This window comes from Thamnophis elegans, chromosome 6 (genome assembly GCF_009769535.1).
Source record: "Thamnophis elegans isolate rThaEle1 chromosome 6, rThaEle1.pri, whole genome shotgun sequence".
Taxonomy (NCBI): domain Eukaryota; kingdom Metazoa; phylum Chordata; class Lepidosauria; order Squamata; family Colubridae; genus Thamnophis; species Thamnophis elegans.
The window spans coordinates 56,356,886-56,372,616 of record NC_045546.1 but is presented as its reverse complement, the minus strand read 5'-3'; the positions used below and the strand labels follow the sequence as shown (position 1 = coordinate 56,372,616).

General features: G+C 41.4%; 1 protein-coding gene across 6 annotated transcripts in view; it reads right to left on the bottom strand.

Annotated features, from left to right (window-relative positions):
- Window positions 1-14,523, bottom strand: part of PKNOX1 (PBX/knotted 1 homeobox 1) — a 42,362-nt gene extending 27,839 nt beyond the window's left edge. For 2 of the 6 annotated variants that reach the window (XM_032219521.1, XM_032219526.1), the window contains exons 1-2: window positions 14,428-14,511; window positions 7,212-7,308 (exon numbers count right to left, since the gene is read on the bottom strand). The gene's annotated coding sequence lies outside the window, so the exon portion shown is untranslated. Of the gene's footprint in view, window positions 1-7,211; window positions 7,309-13,496; window positions 14,346-14,427 lie in introns of those variants that run through there. The other 4 variants (XM_032219525.1, XM_032219527.1, XM_032219522.1 and 1 more) reach the window with 3 other exon arrangements.
- Window positions 14,524-15,731: the final 1,208 nt, after the last annotated feature.

The following is a 15,731-nucleotide window of genomic DNA, read 5'->3' as shown; positions in this document are numbered from 1 at the left end:
CCAGAGAGGGAGTATGATCATTAAGGTGGAAGAGTAGAAATACAATAGAGAAATTCATCTTCAAGTTTTCTTTTGCTCTGCTGGGGGATTGGGGCAAGTCATTTTCTGTTAGCTCTACCTACTTCATGAAAGTATTTTGGAAAAATGGGAGAAAGGAGGTGATGCTTTGAGTTCCTAAATGGAAAAAAGGAATATATATATCTAAAAAATAAATGTTAAGTCAGATTTTTCCCTGCAAAGTATTCATGAAATAGACCAGGTTGAAAAAAAAATTCCAACAAAATTACCCCTAATCAGTTATGGAATAATTAAGGCTTACTCTGAAGTAGTTAAATATATAATAATTATGCTAACTAATAATATAAGACTGTAGGAATTAATATCAGTAGCTTTTCTACTGTCCATAAGCTATTTTCTTAAAATTTAGGTGTGAATGCTCTATATTATTATTTAATGTTGACATACCAAAAAGATGCACACAAAGACAATACAAACACTTGAAACTACAGGTAGTCCTAGACTCAACAACAGTTCATTTAGTGACTATTTAAAGTTACAACAGGACTGAAAAAAGTGACTTATGACAAGTTTTTACACTTCTAAATGTTGCAGCATCTCCATGGTCATGTGATCAAAATCAATGGATGGACGGACCATGCAGACTTTCTACATTCTTAGCCTATTTTCTCAAAGTTTCTGATAAATCTTCTGTCTTGAAGCTATTATGATTGTTTCATCTAACCCTTAATGGTGAATTAGGGTATTGGTTTGTTTTTTAAAGCACTAATCTTGCTTCCCTTAGCTTCCCTGCCTTCACCCACCACCTGCACTAACCACCACCCCATGCCTCCCCCACACATCACATTCCTTACCTGGGACTCCAGCCACCTCCCTAAACACTGTCAGTGTTTAAATTCAGATTATTGTACACCAGAAAGTCTGAATTTAAGTTTATCATATGAATAAAAATGAAAATCATTCTTGCACTATAATGAAAGGGGTGTATATTTCCTGGGGACAATTTATACAGTTATTTAAATGAAATAAAGCAAGCAGACTCCTGCCATAGTGCAGCAATAATGCTAGGCATAAGATTAAAGGAAACAAGCTACCCCAGGGGAAAAAAATATTCACTCTTGAGCTGCTACAATTCCTGCAGTTCAATCATGTGGCAGAGTTAAACATAAACAAGCCAATATTATTCCAAATTAGCGATGATGGTGCAGTATCCACAAAATTGAGGAAACCTTGAGGATAACACGGGTAGCTTATGTGACAGGAACAGCCATCTTAATTGTGAACGTCTTGGGATCAGCACTTTTTGAAAGCGAATTGTCTCTAGAGACAGCAACCCTCCCCGTATTTATCGGGTGAAACCAGCACCGAAAATAATACAATTGAAAACACCGCTTAGGCTGGAAAGCATCTTTAAAACCAGCAAAAAAAACAAGGCCGCCGTTTTGGCTAAAACCTGTTGATAAACTACTAAGCCGTTGCAACGAATTATCCATACGATATTGTGGCTCAGACGAAGGGAACAAATCAGTCAGGAGCCGGTTAAACGCGCGGGGACAACAAAGGAAAGTTGACGAGCGCATTCCTGCGGCCGAGACCATCACTCCGTGCTTCCTTACATTTCTGTCAGAGGAAAGGTCACAGTGTTGTGTGGTAGGCGGAGCTCGGAACACAACAGAGAGGAAGGAAAGCGGGCGGGTAGTATTGGCTCCTGCAAAGCGGAGCCTTTAGGGATTTAGGGAAGGGAGCCAGCCGTGGAAGGGAAGGGAGTGTGTGGGGCCGTGTGTGTGTGCGCGCATGCAGACCAGCCACCGGGGAGTTGCGTCTGCCTTTGCCGAGAGAATATGTTGCTGCTGCGGTGGTTGCTGGCCTCCCATTGCCAAACGGTGCCTGAAAGCCATGAGCGGTGGACGCAGCCCTTGGCAGCTTCTAGCAGGGGACTGTAGCGAGCGTCTCTCCCTTCGGCTGCAGCTTCCTTTCCTCTCTCCGCCCCGCGTCTCTGCCTCTTCCTGGGGATCGTGGAGGAATCTTGGTCTGGCATCATTGAGGAGAACCTGCCAAGCAGCGGCGGCGGCAGCAGCAGCAAAGGCAGCCAGGAAGGTCCGATCCTGGCCCGAGAAGACCAAGGCTACCCTCCCCATCTTCTAGCGGTGGGTATTTGCTAGTGATGAGCCTCGAAACAGGTGCACGGTGGGTTCTCCTCAATGATGCCAGACCAAGATTCCTCCACGATCCCCAGGAAGAGGCGGAGAAGCGAAAAGCAGCTATAGCATCCGCCGGTTCCTCCGGCGCTCCCACGGGCCACTGGGTCCTGGAGCCGTTGCCCTTTCCTTTTTTTCTCCTTTCGCGTGCTCACTCCCCACCCCATGCAGGCGGTGGAGGGGAAGGAGTCTCTGGTGGCTGCTGCAGCAGCAGCAGCAGCAGAAGCGGTGGTGACGGCTGGAGCACAAATCCGGGCAGGTGGCTCTGGCTCTCCCTTCCCCGAGCAAATCCCATTGCTGCTGGTGCCGCAGCAGGAGAAGCGAGCGAGCGAACCACCGACCGACCCCGCGCGTCCCATCGCCGACTCCAACTCGGCGGGTGAAGGGGCGAACTCTCATTAGCAGCAGGGATGGTTAAATGTTACATCAGAAGATTGATGGGGTATTTTAGAATGCAATCAGTGCAGTAACAACTAAACAGGCAGGCATGCCAAGTGGCACAGGACAGGCAAGAATTTACCAGGGGCTTTTTAATTAGGGGTGGAGGGAGATGGACCTCAATTCAGGACCGCGTGAGGGAGTCCTGTTTTTTCAAGCAAGAATTCTCAAAGAGCAGTTGCTGCCGCGAACGAAAAGCAGCTTTTAACCCCAAGCGCGATGCCACGAATGTCACTATTTCCATCCGAGCCGCCACCGCAATCCTTGCACCCCGGCAAGAAAGCGGAAGCGAGAAGAAAAAAATTAATAAATAACCACCCTCCCAAGCAGCCGGAGCTTGCAAAGGGCGACGTTGCAATGAGGGTCAGACTCCTGACCCTCTAAAACTCTCAGGAAACTCCTTCACAGCCACGGGGGGCGGGACCCCGTCACAGGAGCAGCCCCACTGGTGGGAGAACGACGGGACAGCTGCGAAAAGGCACAAGGGGGGGTGAGATTGACAGCAAGGGTCCGTCCCGCCGCTCGCCTTAAAGCTCTCGCCTAGTCGAGCTCTGGGGTTGCAGCCGCTGCTCGCCATTCACTCAACTCAGAGTACGGAGCGCGCGCAAAACCCTGCCATGCGGGACTCCCCATAAACCTCTCGCATATTCCTCCCACCCACCCCCGCTCCGTCTTACCAGATTTCGGGGGGTATCTGTAGAGGGAATTGGACAAGACATCCACCTCTTCCACTCCGGCGTTCTGCCGGCTGGTGAGTGCTCCCATGCTTCAGGCACGGCGGAAGAGGGTATCCGGGGTTGCGGAGGGGGGGCAGAGAGGAGGGGGGTGCGTCAGCTTCCCAGTTCGTGGCAGACCTTTTCTAGCCGGCGCAAAGGACTTCCCCGAACTTGCTTTGCTGAGCGGGGGCTTTAGTAGAAAGGTAAGCAACTTCAGAGCTGGTGTCGGGCCGGCAAAGGCTTCCCACTGCCGGCATGACTTTGAAGTGCGGCTTGCTTTCCGCGCGGGCCGACGTGGAAGGCAAGCCAGCCCTTCAAAGTCATGCCGGCACTTTAGCGTGCCCCTCGGCTGACATTCAGCGAAACATGTTTCGCTGAATGGCGGCCGAGTTCTAAAGTGCCGGCATGACTTTGAAGGGCTGGATTGCCTTCCGCGCGGGCCGACGTGGAAGACAAGTGGCAAGCCAGTCCTTCAAAGTCATGCCGGCACTTTAGCAGGCCGGCAGGCAGGGCTGGAGCAAGTGAGCGTGCTCCATCCTGGTGGGTGCATGAGCGGAGCACTTTTCCAGCGCTCCTGTGCCTGGAGAGCTCCGTTTGCATATCAGCCCGGGATCTGCCGCTTGCACTCCCTTGCTCCGCCCCGCCACCCACCTTCCCTAACTAGGGGCTCCTCTGCCTTCCTCCGCGCTCTTCCTGCCCGGACGCCCAAAGCCTCCCAGCCCGCCCGGCCCGGGGCGAGTCAGCTGCAGTGCAGCAGGCGGCGATCCCACCACCATCCTCCCGCTCACTCGCCCTGCCTGTCACTTACTCTGAGTTCGGAGAAGAAGCAGCGGCCCCAGGTGGCTCTTTTCGCGGAGGCTTTCCCACGGCTTGTCCGGAAGTGGGGCTGGAAAGGCGAGCTCGCTCCCCTGCCCATCCGCCTGCTCACTCACTACGCTACCCCGCCCATGCGAGCGGCAGCGGATGGGCGGGGGAGCGAGTTGAAGAAGGCACCAAAATTAAGTGGGATCTTTTGGAAATGGCACGGGACACGGGAAAAATTATGAAAAGGAGTGCCTGTCCCGCCAAATGCGGGACGTCTGGTCACCCTAATTTACATGTCCCACTCAGCTGTATATTTTCACCATGTGGTTTTGAAAATGGCCATATAGAGGCTAGAAGTAGCCGTTTTTGCTATGACAAGGATGTTCTTTTTAATCACCACAGTTTATATCTGTGTAAATGTAGTTTGCATACTTTATATGGATGAGTCAGTCCACATAGATAACAACCAGTCTTTGGTGATTCTTTAAGCTACTATGTATACTGCAATAAGAATAGGCAAAATACGTAGTTTTTCAAAAATTAAAGAAAACATGCAGAAGTAGCCACATGAAAATATTCTATGTAAGGTAATATAAATTGGTTTAGAGTCATTAACTTATACAATAATCTGTATCCAATAATGGTGTTGGTGAAATAGCTGTTTCTTCACTTTGCTTTACACATTTTTAAAAACCTCCAAAATTATCAAAAGTAAAGGAACACTGAAGGAAGCAAGAATCTTCAGGAGTTATTTTGCTCTGAGATTGTCATTCAAGAGATATATAAGTTGGAAACAAAATGAAAGAAAACAAAATAAGGACATTATGAGCTCAGAAGGAACCACAGAAATGTCATACCCGGTCAATACCAATGCAGGAAAATCTGCTTCACATTCAGGTCATCATTTAACAGTTTTTAAAACAAAGAACTTCATTTTATTGAAATACAATATTGTCAAACAGATATATTATCAGGAACCTTTTTCAACTATATCCATGAAGTGAAAAATATTGTCTGTGTCAATATCCATCACTGTAGTACAATTGTTTCTCAACTGAATAACTAAATCTCTCACCAAGCTGGCCATTAAGCCTTTCAGGGTGTATCTTCCCTCTTTCTGTGATCATATTATTTTCTTATTCTCAAAATAATAAGATATTAATTGCTAAAATTAGGAGGTTTTAAATAAACCTGCCCTATATTTTTTAATTTTGCATGGAAATATAATTCAAACAATGAGGATCAGGATGCTGTATTTTTTTAAAGAAACAAGTTCTAGTGGTGAAAGGGATATTTTATATGGCTAAGACGTTTGCCTAAGATGCAATACAGCACAGGTTCGAATCCCAGTAAGGGTATGGCTAGCTGATGAGAGCTAAATAGCTTGAAATAGATCTATACTATACGCTCCAGCCCTGCCTGCCGGCACGCTAAAGTGCCAGCATGACTTTGAAGTGCTGGCTTGCCGCTTGCCTTCCACGTCGGCCCGTGCGGAAGGCAATCCAGCCCTTCAAAGTCATGCCGGCACTTTAGAACTTTATTTATTTATCAGCAAAAATAAAAAACAAAGTCATGCTGGCACTTTAGAACTCGGCAGCCATTCAGCGAAACATGTTTCGTTGAATGGCGGCCGAGGGGCACGCTAAAGTGCCAGCATGACTTTGAAGTGCTGGCTTGCTGCTTGCCTTCCACGTCGGCCCGCGCGGAAGGCAATCCAGCCCTTCAAAGTCATGCCGGCACTTTAGAACTTTATTTATTTATCAGCAAAAATAAAAAACACAAATATAACAAAGGCAACAGTAAAAATATTGGGTTTCTGTCATGATGGACTCTTGTGACGAGCCGATTGACAGATGATGGAAGCAATTAGCTTCCTCCCATAATTGGGGCTTACCAGGGGTTGTGACACTAAATATATACCTTCTTCCCTGGCTTCAGCTGATAAGGAGGAGACCTGTGGCATAATGGCTAAGACGTTTGCCTAAGATGCAATACAGCACAGGTTCGAATCCCAGTAAGGGTATGGCTAGCTGATGAGAGCTAAATAGCTTGAAATAGATCTATACTAGTCTCCCTTTATTTATTTATCAGCACAAATAATAAACACAAATATAACAAAGGCAACAGTAAAAATATTGGGTTTCTGTCGTGATGGACTCTTGTGACGAGCCAATTGACAGATGATGGAAGCAGTTAGCTTCCTCCCATAATTGGGGCTTACCAGGGGTTATGACACTAAATATATACCTTCTTCCCTGGCTTCAGCTGATAAGGAGGAGACCTGTGGCATAATGGCTAAGATGTTTGCCTAAGATGCAATACAGCACAGGTTCGAATCCCAGTAAGGGTATGGCTAGCTGATGAGAGCTAAATAGCTTGAAATAGATCTATACTAGTCTCCCTTTATTTATTTATCAGCACAAATAAAAAACACAAATATAACAAAGGCAACAGTAAAAATATTGGGTTTCTGTTGTGATGGACTCTTGTGACAAGCCGATTGACAGATGATGGAAGCAGTTAGCTTCCTCCCATAATTGGGGTTTACCAGGGGTTGTGACACTATATATATATATATATATATATATATATATATATATATATATATATATATATATATATATATATATATATATATATACACACACACACACACACACACACACACACATATACATAGACACACACACACACATATATATATACATATACACACACATATACATACACACACACACACACATACATATGTAATGTAGCAGCATACAAGAATATGAGCAGATTATCACATAGCACTTCTCTATTTTCAGTGGTTCTCTCTGGAGATATTAATAGAAAATATTGCAATTGCAATCTTTAGGCACACAGATCTGCAAGATATTACACTGAAAATAATTTGGCTAATGGTTAGTAAAAAAAAATTCCAAGAGTCAGGACAGTGGAATTTCCTCATTGGATTATTTTTGATATAATAACTATGATCAGCAAGGTTTTGGCTTTTGGGTTTCTATTTTGTTGTAACATAAATAGTGCTTACCAATCAATGCTTGTCTCTCTTCTTAGCAAATAATGTCCAGTTTTTCAATTACTTGCCATACTACCCCTCTGGTATTCATTTCTTGAGAAGGGTATACCTAAGTAAGCAGCAGACCAATTTTCATTTAGTTGAACTAGTTATAACCATTGAAGCAACAATTACTTTTTAACTATTTCACAGTTGTACTAAGATAATCTGGGGAAATATAGCACAGAATTTCATCTTTAGTAGAAGAAAAAGCCCAACCAGTACATGATTTTCCCCAAAAATTCATATTGGATATATTGGTCAGGTAAAAATAAATGTTTATGGAAAAAAAAACATGTAACAATAGATTGTAACAGAAGAATAAAAAAATATTAGGAAAAGAAAAAAGTTTGCAGTGTTACATTTTTTATATTTAGAGAAACATGAAAAGAATGGTAGAAGAATATACATGACTTGATAATACAATCATATTCTTTGGAGAAAATAATTTATATGCCTTTGCATGAGCAGAGAAATAAGAATAGCAGATTTAAATTATTTTTATTAAAATGGAAAACATTTTCAAAAATGTAATTTTTAAACTTCAGTCATAATTTATAATTTGAATTTTAAGTAGTACTATGTTCACAAGAAAAAAGAATATTCAAACTTGAAATTAGTTCCACAATTATATTTTTACATTTTCAATTCACTTTCTGATGACAAATCTTAACACACGTTTGAAAATGTTGTTAAAATCTGAGTTGAGCTTGAAGACTTTAGTTGACATTTGATGATTCTTGGTGCAGTTACTATGGGTCCACTAATATCATGTACATATTTTGGGGTTGAATCTAATATTTGCTGCCTTGTCTTCTTTGGAATTGATTGCTGTATTTTACAACCAACAGGTGGTGATTTCCACCAATGAAAGTGAGCATGGAACTTTGTGGAGATCTCCAAACCACTGTTATTTGTGCTTTTGAATTTCATCCACTATCATATGTTGGTTGCTGTACCATTCATTGTTTCATTTGCTATTTTATCACAGATTGAAATATTAATATTTGGCATAGGCAGAACATTTGAAAAATCTTTGGATTTTCCAAATCATTTTGAAGCAAGGTTCAAAATTCTGCACCTTACAGTAACAGCAGTTATAGCAGTGATGGCAAACCTTTTTTGCCTCGGGTGCCAAAAGCACGTGCACCTGCTGCACATGTACTTGTGACACACACATACCCCGCTACCTCCATGCATGTGCGCACAGCTTTCTTGGACCCTGGGGAGGGTGAAAACGGCCTCCTCTGCCCCCCCCCCCGAGGCCAGAAATGGCCTGTTTTCCAATGGGCCTGGTAGGTCCTCCTCAGGCTCCAGGGGCTTTCTAGGAGCCTGGGGAGGGTGAAAAACGACCCAAACATACAAACAGGAAGTTCGGGAACTGACTTCCGAGTTGCCCGTTGGACTATTTTTCTCCTTCAGGAGGCTTACCTGAAGCCCCCAGAGGGTGAAAAGCAGCCCAACGTGCAAACTGTTAGTCCATTCCCAAACTTCCTGTTTGCACGTTGGGCGGTTTTTCGCACTCCGGAGGGCGAAAAACAGCCAGAAATCAAGGCCAAAAATCAGGGCAACGCCTCGTGTGCCCTCAGAAATGGGGCATGCCATAGGTTCGCCATCACAGATCTATAGCATTAATGATAAACAAGCATATTGGTAACAATGCTTCCACTGCTTTTTCTTTCTTGCCAGAGGAACTGTGTCAATGCTTGATAGGCCAATTTGATTATTGACATTGGCTGTGGTAGCTGGTTTTGTTTCTAGACAACAGAATCAAAGTATTAAAATTGTTCAACTTCAAAATTTGCTCCATCAAAGTGGATGACGAAGAGTTTCAGTATGAGTGTGTGGATTATTAAGCAGAAAGGAAGATGTAACTACTCCACTCCAGTACATACAGGCATTAGATCATGAACAGAATTTCATGATTCATTGTACAGCTGCTTCAGGAGGCTATTTTAGCAAGCTTATCTTCTGCAATTGGTGCCACTGAAATGCTGTTGCATTTTTGGATTACTATATTTTAACAAATACCTTACTCTCAATTGAGAAAAGGCTAATAGGGTTCTTCTTAATTATATTAAATGTCCATCCTACTTTTTAAATACTTTTTTCTTACTGTAAATTGGGGTGCAAGAATTAGTGTAGCAAATAGCTGTATTTAAAAATAGTGTAGACCAGGAGTGTCAAACTTGTGTTGTCATGGCAGCATCATGTGACCTATCAGGACTTTTTTCACCTTTGCTAAAATGTATGTGTATATGTGTGTTTGTGTGTGAATAAAAAACTAAATACCACTAATGTGGAACATAAATTTAATATTCACATAACTCTAAAATCTATTAAATTAATAGTCAGCCTTTTATTCCAGAGCAAAATTTTATTTATGTATTCAATTTATATGACTAGCCACTTGACATAGTATTCTGGACAGGAAACAGCTGTTTGAAAATAAAAACATCAACAAAAACACACTTGGACGTTCTACTCTTGAAGCAGCATTCATATCTGTATCAGTGCAACCCTCCCCACCCTGCAAAATGATTGAATACATGGATAACATTGGTCCTGCAAATAACAAAGCCCTGTGCCATGAAGGGATTAGGTGATAATCAGCACTTTGAAATACATCCAATAAAATTGGGCCTTATATCAACATTCCAGGTAGAATTGCAAACAATTAGATTCCTATTCAGAAATACTATTACATTGTATTTGTAAAAACCAGCATTTCTGAATCCTTAAGAGAATTTGCAAAGTGTTTTGCATAATTTAAGGATTTATGTCACAACACCTTGTTATATTTGTGATCCAAATTAAACTCATTTACACATTCCACAAAGCACTTTGCCTCATTGGCTATCCCAAAGGAAGCACATTTTGTGCATGCACATACATGCCCAGAAAATCTCAAGAGAGCCACTTAGTAGCCATACTTGGATCTGCTTCCTGAAGCTACAGCTGCTCCAAAACTCACAGCAGCTGCTTTCAAATGCTCAGAATACACCTCTGCTGGGATGGCAGATGAAACAAAGCAGAAAAATGTCTTGCAGAATGATTTTCAGTACGCAATTAAATAATCTTGACTTTGTCAGTGGGATGGGTGCAGCACAAAGCACACAACTACATTATGTTCCTTTCAGAGAGAGTAGCTGATAGTCTTGTAAGTGAATTATACTTATTCTATTTGAAGAGGAGTCTACCAATTATAAACAATGCCAAAAACAAGTTACAGATAGTCCTCAACTTACAACCATTTGTTTAGTGATGGTTCAGTTACAACAGCACCTTAAGAGAGACTTAAGACCAGTTTTCACTTATGACCACTGCAGCATCCCCATGATCAAAACTCGAGCACTTGGCAACTGACATACATTTATGATAGTTGTGCTGTCCTGAAGTCATGTGATCACAATTTGTAACCTTCCCAGCCAACTTCTGACAATGGGGGAAATCAGATCATTTAACAACCACATAATTCACTTAAAAACTGTAGTGATTCACTTAATAAAATGAGGTACAACTCCCTTAACAACTTCCTCACTTATTAATAGAAATTTTGGGCTCAATTATAGTTGCAAGTCATGGACTACCTGTACTTTTACCTTCTTCAAGGAACTAAATATTTTTATTAGTGGAAATACAAACTGTTACAAGAAAAAAAACCATTGTGTGGTTACTTTTTATTTTGATGCTGCCATTATACAATATCATGTTTGTGATAGATTATGTTATCATATTATGGTATTGTTCAAGCAACTCATTCAATGGATTTTACTTGGGAATAAATTACTACTGCTTCAGCAGGTCTTGCTCCTAAATGCGTGCTGAATATAGCATTTGTAAATTGATATGTCAAATCATAATATGATTTAAGAAACCGAGGCGTGAACATTTGTGTTCAATTCTCTTTATATTCTCATTTAAGTACCATCCAGTTAACAGATTTGTTTGTGATCCCAACTCCAATAACCAATAGTTCATGTACCTGAACCTTGAATACTTACCTCAAATCTATAACTTAATTTTGCTTTAAAATATTTTATATTAATATTGAATGTAAGGTTGAAAGTAATATAAAATTACATTATTTTAATAAAATATCATAGGCAAGTAGTGTGCAGTGATGTCAATTATATTTCCCAAAAGAGTAGCTCAAAGTTGTAACTCTTAAGGGGGTAGAAAATTACAATTGGAATGAAATCATTATCACCAAGAGTTTTAATTAAATTTAAGTTTAAAAAAAAGCTCTTTAGATGTGGTCATTAGCATACTACTCAAATACCAAATGTAAGGCCAATTCATTTTTTAAAAACACATGCTTTATACACAGCATTAATAAAAAAAACATGAGGCTAGGTAACTGAAACATTTAAAACAATTTGAATTTTTGTCTCAAGTAACAAGTTGCAATAAAATAGTTTTGCAAAAGGATACCAATGTATAATTTCCTTGTACCTTCATTTCTAGCCCCATTGCCTTGTAATTATAACCAAGTCTTTAATGTACCCCTAAAATAGTTAAAATATTGTAACTCTTAGTTATATAATATGTTTATATAGTTAACTATATAATAGTTAACACTAATTGCAAACTGTGGAACTGGAACTAAAAATACAAGTATATTTTAAGATGAACATTTAGTTTACAATATGAAAATGATCATTCCTAATAACACGAGGTAGGGTCCAAGCTAAAAGCAGTATGACAAACAAACAAAAACAGCAGGAATAACAATACTTATAATAATATATTAAACTTTTATGCCACCTGACTCTCAACAACTGGACAGTTCACAACAACCAAACAAAGAAATGCACTTCTGGATTGTTTATTAGATTGATACCCTGCCTTTTGAAATCAATTATCAGAAAATTAATGAGAATTCAATTGATTTCTATTGTTCTATTATTTCGAACTGCCAATTTATAATTTGTTAAGAGATTCAATATTTTGCTTACCTCAGTGACATCAAAAATAAATCCCAACATGCAAGCAAAGTTTACTATTTTATGTGGGAATTGTATTATTGAAATTATGATGAAAAAAGCCATTTCTAGCCAACACTAATACAATAACTTGTAGCTCAGTAAAATTACCCCCTCCTACAATCCTCATTTCTTAGTACACGAATACTCAGGAATTTTTCCTTATTGTTCATCTGTAGTATTTACCAGGACATTTAGTATTATGCAGCACTTTGAATTCAACCCCCAAGGTTTTTTTTTTCAAAAATGCACCAAATGTGGTAACTTTTTTTGCATCAATCCCAGAAAGATACAGCTGTTTTAAAATATTGCAAATCAATGCTACATTTTATTTCCATACACTCAAAGCAGTTACTGAAGATTGAATTTGAAGCATTTCATGGCCCTATTCAGCATTCTAAGCATCTTGGTTTCAAGACTTTATTCTAGCAGTTAGCATTAGAAGGCTAAAAAATGCCATATGACTCAATGTTTTCAAGAATGGAGGATTTCTTCAGCCTTATATATATTCTTGGCGGCCTCCACTTGTCTATCAAAAGATGAACCCAATTCTCACCGAGATTTCAGGAGCTAATGATTAAGTAAAATTACTTGAGTAAGAACTTGGCTGTAATATGCTGTATTATTCTCCCAGCTGAAAAAAAATTATACAAAATTTGATAATATATATCCATCCGCTATATTTATGCATATTAAAGTTCCATTTTTTTCCAAGCAGAAAATTTGTGATCTGAAACAAATCTTTTGATATTTTAGTGTAAAAACTGTATGCATGTTCAATGGTCATGTGTGCAATAAATTGCAAATGTCGCTTTGATTATTAAAATTCTATTACTATAGGTAAATGTCAAGATTTGCACCTAGAATTTGTACACTGTCATGAATCCTTCAAAATCTGTGTTTAAACTAATTATGCAACATCATTTGTATTATTGCTGTTCTCGGTACACAAAATCAAAATAAAGGAATCTAAAACGTCAAATGTGCATATTGGAAGAAGGTTCTTAGTATAACTTTGAAAGATACAGTTTGCTCATTCATTTGAATGCTTAATGTTTTAACTAATGAACTGGAAAACTAGCATTCTTTTTCAAGTTGCAATCTTCAACTATCACAATAAACACGGTTAGTGGTTATCACAAAATGTTTACCAATATCAAACAGGGCAAGAAGTACACATTATCTGCTCACATACTCAACACTTAGTACTTGAATCAAAGAATAATTCGTATTTCCAGGTCTGCCAAGTTCTGGCATTAACATCATGTAGTACCTTTTTCAATTTAGCCAGGGGATATAAATTCGTGGGAGACTGTCTGCTGGTTTGAAAATGTATTATAAAATTCTCTTCTCCCTTTTGAGAAGTGGAGTGGAGAGTATGCGAATATAAATATATATAATTTGCATGACTGAAAACAGGTCGCCAAGCACCCAAAAACGGCTCAGAAACGAAGCAGCAATAGAGCTCCCCTCCACGTTTATTGTTGACAACCAGATTACAATAACAACAATACCCTCGTATTTCTCAATACTTCAACTATGAATCCCCCCACGTCAATTCACGTGCAAAAGAGGGATTATTTCAAGCTCCGAAAAGGCAGCTGCGAATCTGTGGAAAAACGGAGGAGGGATGGGGAGGGCTTTTCTCAGGAGCCCGAGCGAGTTAAAAAAAAAAAGAAGCGACCGAGGAAAAGCGGCTGTAGGGGAAGCCCCGCTAATTGTTCAATTCTTCTTCTACTTCTCCATGTCTACAGGAATGCCCCCGAAACGGCCCCTTTAAACACCGCCCTCGCGGTTCCCCCATACGCCCACCCGTCGCACCACGAACAGCTGCTGCCCTTTTCTCTCCCACCTCCCAACTCGAGCGCGCGACACCTCCCCCACCTCGATGTGCGCGCGCCGCCGGCGCCGACACCTCCTCCTACCAAAGCAACGGCCAGTCGGCGGCTGTTCCAGAAACTTCCTCACTCCCCCCTCCCTTTCCTTCCTCGCTCCAGACCGCCGACGCCCCTAGCCCCCCTCCGTGTAAGTTACGGTGCCTATGCCCCTATCCCGCTTTTCCATGTTGCGGGTTCACCTCCCCCCATGTTCCCCCACATCCCGGATCTGTTGGCGCAATTGAGCCAAGCCCGCCGATACTGGCGGCGGGCGCGCCGTGATGGATGGCTGGATGGCTAAGAGCAGGTTTGAGTGACAGCGCTTACCTGGGTGCCAATCTTCGTCACACTGACAAGCGGCTGCAGCAATCGGGACCCGCACCGCCGCGACGCGCGTCACCACGCATACATAGGCTTGACCAATCGCAGGGCGCGCCAGGCAAGACGACAACACGCTTCGAAAGACGCCTCATCAATATTCAGCAAGGGAGCGGGGCACGTCGTGTTTTTAGATACGCCCACTCCGGCGAGCGCCATACTGAAGGGGCGGGGCGGCAAAAGAAGTACCGTCCCCTTGGGCCTGGGCGCAGGGCTGAATTGCCTTTAGGAATACTCATTAGGTTGGGGGAGGGTGCCACCCACCTCTCTTAGCTTGAGAGGTGGAATAGGTTTCCTAGCAAGGCCGCTGCAGATTTCATGGACAAAGCTCATTAAACGTTCCGTTTCTTGGCGCCATCGATCCGGACCGAAGGCGCTTGTGACATCACATCGTGTCCCCCCCCCCCCTCTCCGTTTGTGATGGCCGGGGTGATCCTGATGGGCTAAGGATGTAATACAATCGGCAAGGTGCGAAAGAGCTGTTCCACAGCTTAATTCGTTCGCTACAAAAACAATACAAGAGTAAATGCAAATATGCAGTAGATTCGAATTTTATAAATGTTATACATTTTTAGGGCTATAATAATTAATTCAAGACAAATACATTGTCTAATATTGCCCACTTGTCAACTACTATTTGACAACTATATTTAACAGTTAACTAATACTTGTATGGAATACACACACATACAATTATATTCATTTCTTAAGATAGTACTGTATGGTGATTATATGGTTTTCCTCCTTTAAAATGTTAAAAACTGCTTAAAGTTCAGTAGTATGGTATGATTTCATTTACATATTTTAGTGTACACAATAGGTTTCGTACAGAAGTGAGAATTTTGTGGGATCAGTTCTTTCTTCACACCATTCTCACTTTTAGCAGAAGAAAAGAAGAATAAAAATAACCAATTCCTTAATTTTGTGTTTGTGTGAGCAATTCCTGCTTGGCAGCAGAAATTCTGGGCTCAACTGTGGTCATAAGTCGAGGACTATCTGTATAAGCAAGGACATCAGCTGACTTTACTGTTCACATCATTTATAGTGTTAGAAGAAATGTCCTTCTGGGTTCAGTTCCAAGTGTGGGAAAAGACTGGAAACATGGAGGCTGTTTGGAAAGATGGTTTACTGGTGAACAGGATCACATGGCTTGAGCTCCTGAACAGAAAGGGGAGATCATATGTTTCAAGATGTTGGGCGAAGAAGAAAAGAGGCAGAGATGCTGACAGACCCTGGTGTTATGTCCTCTCTCA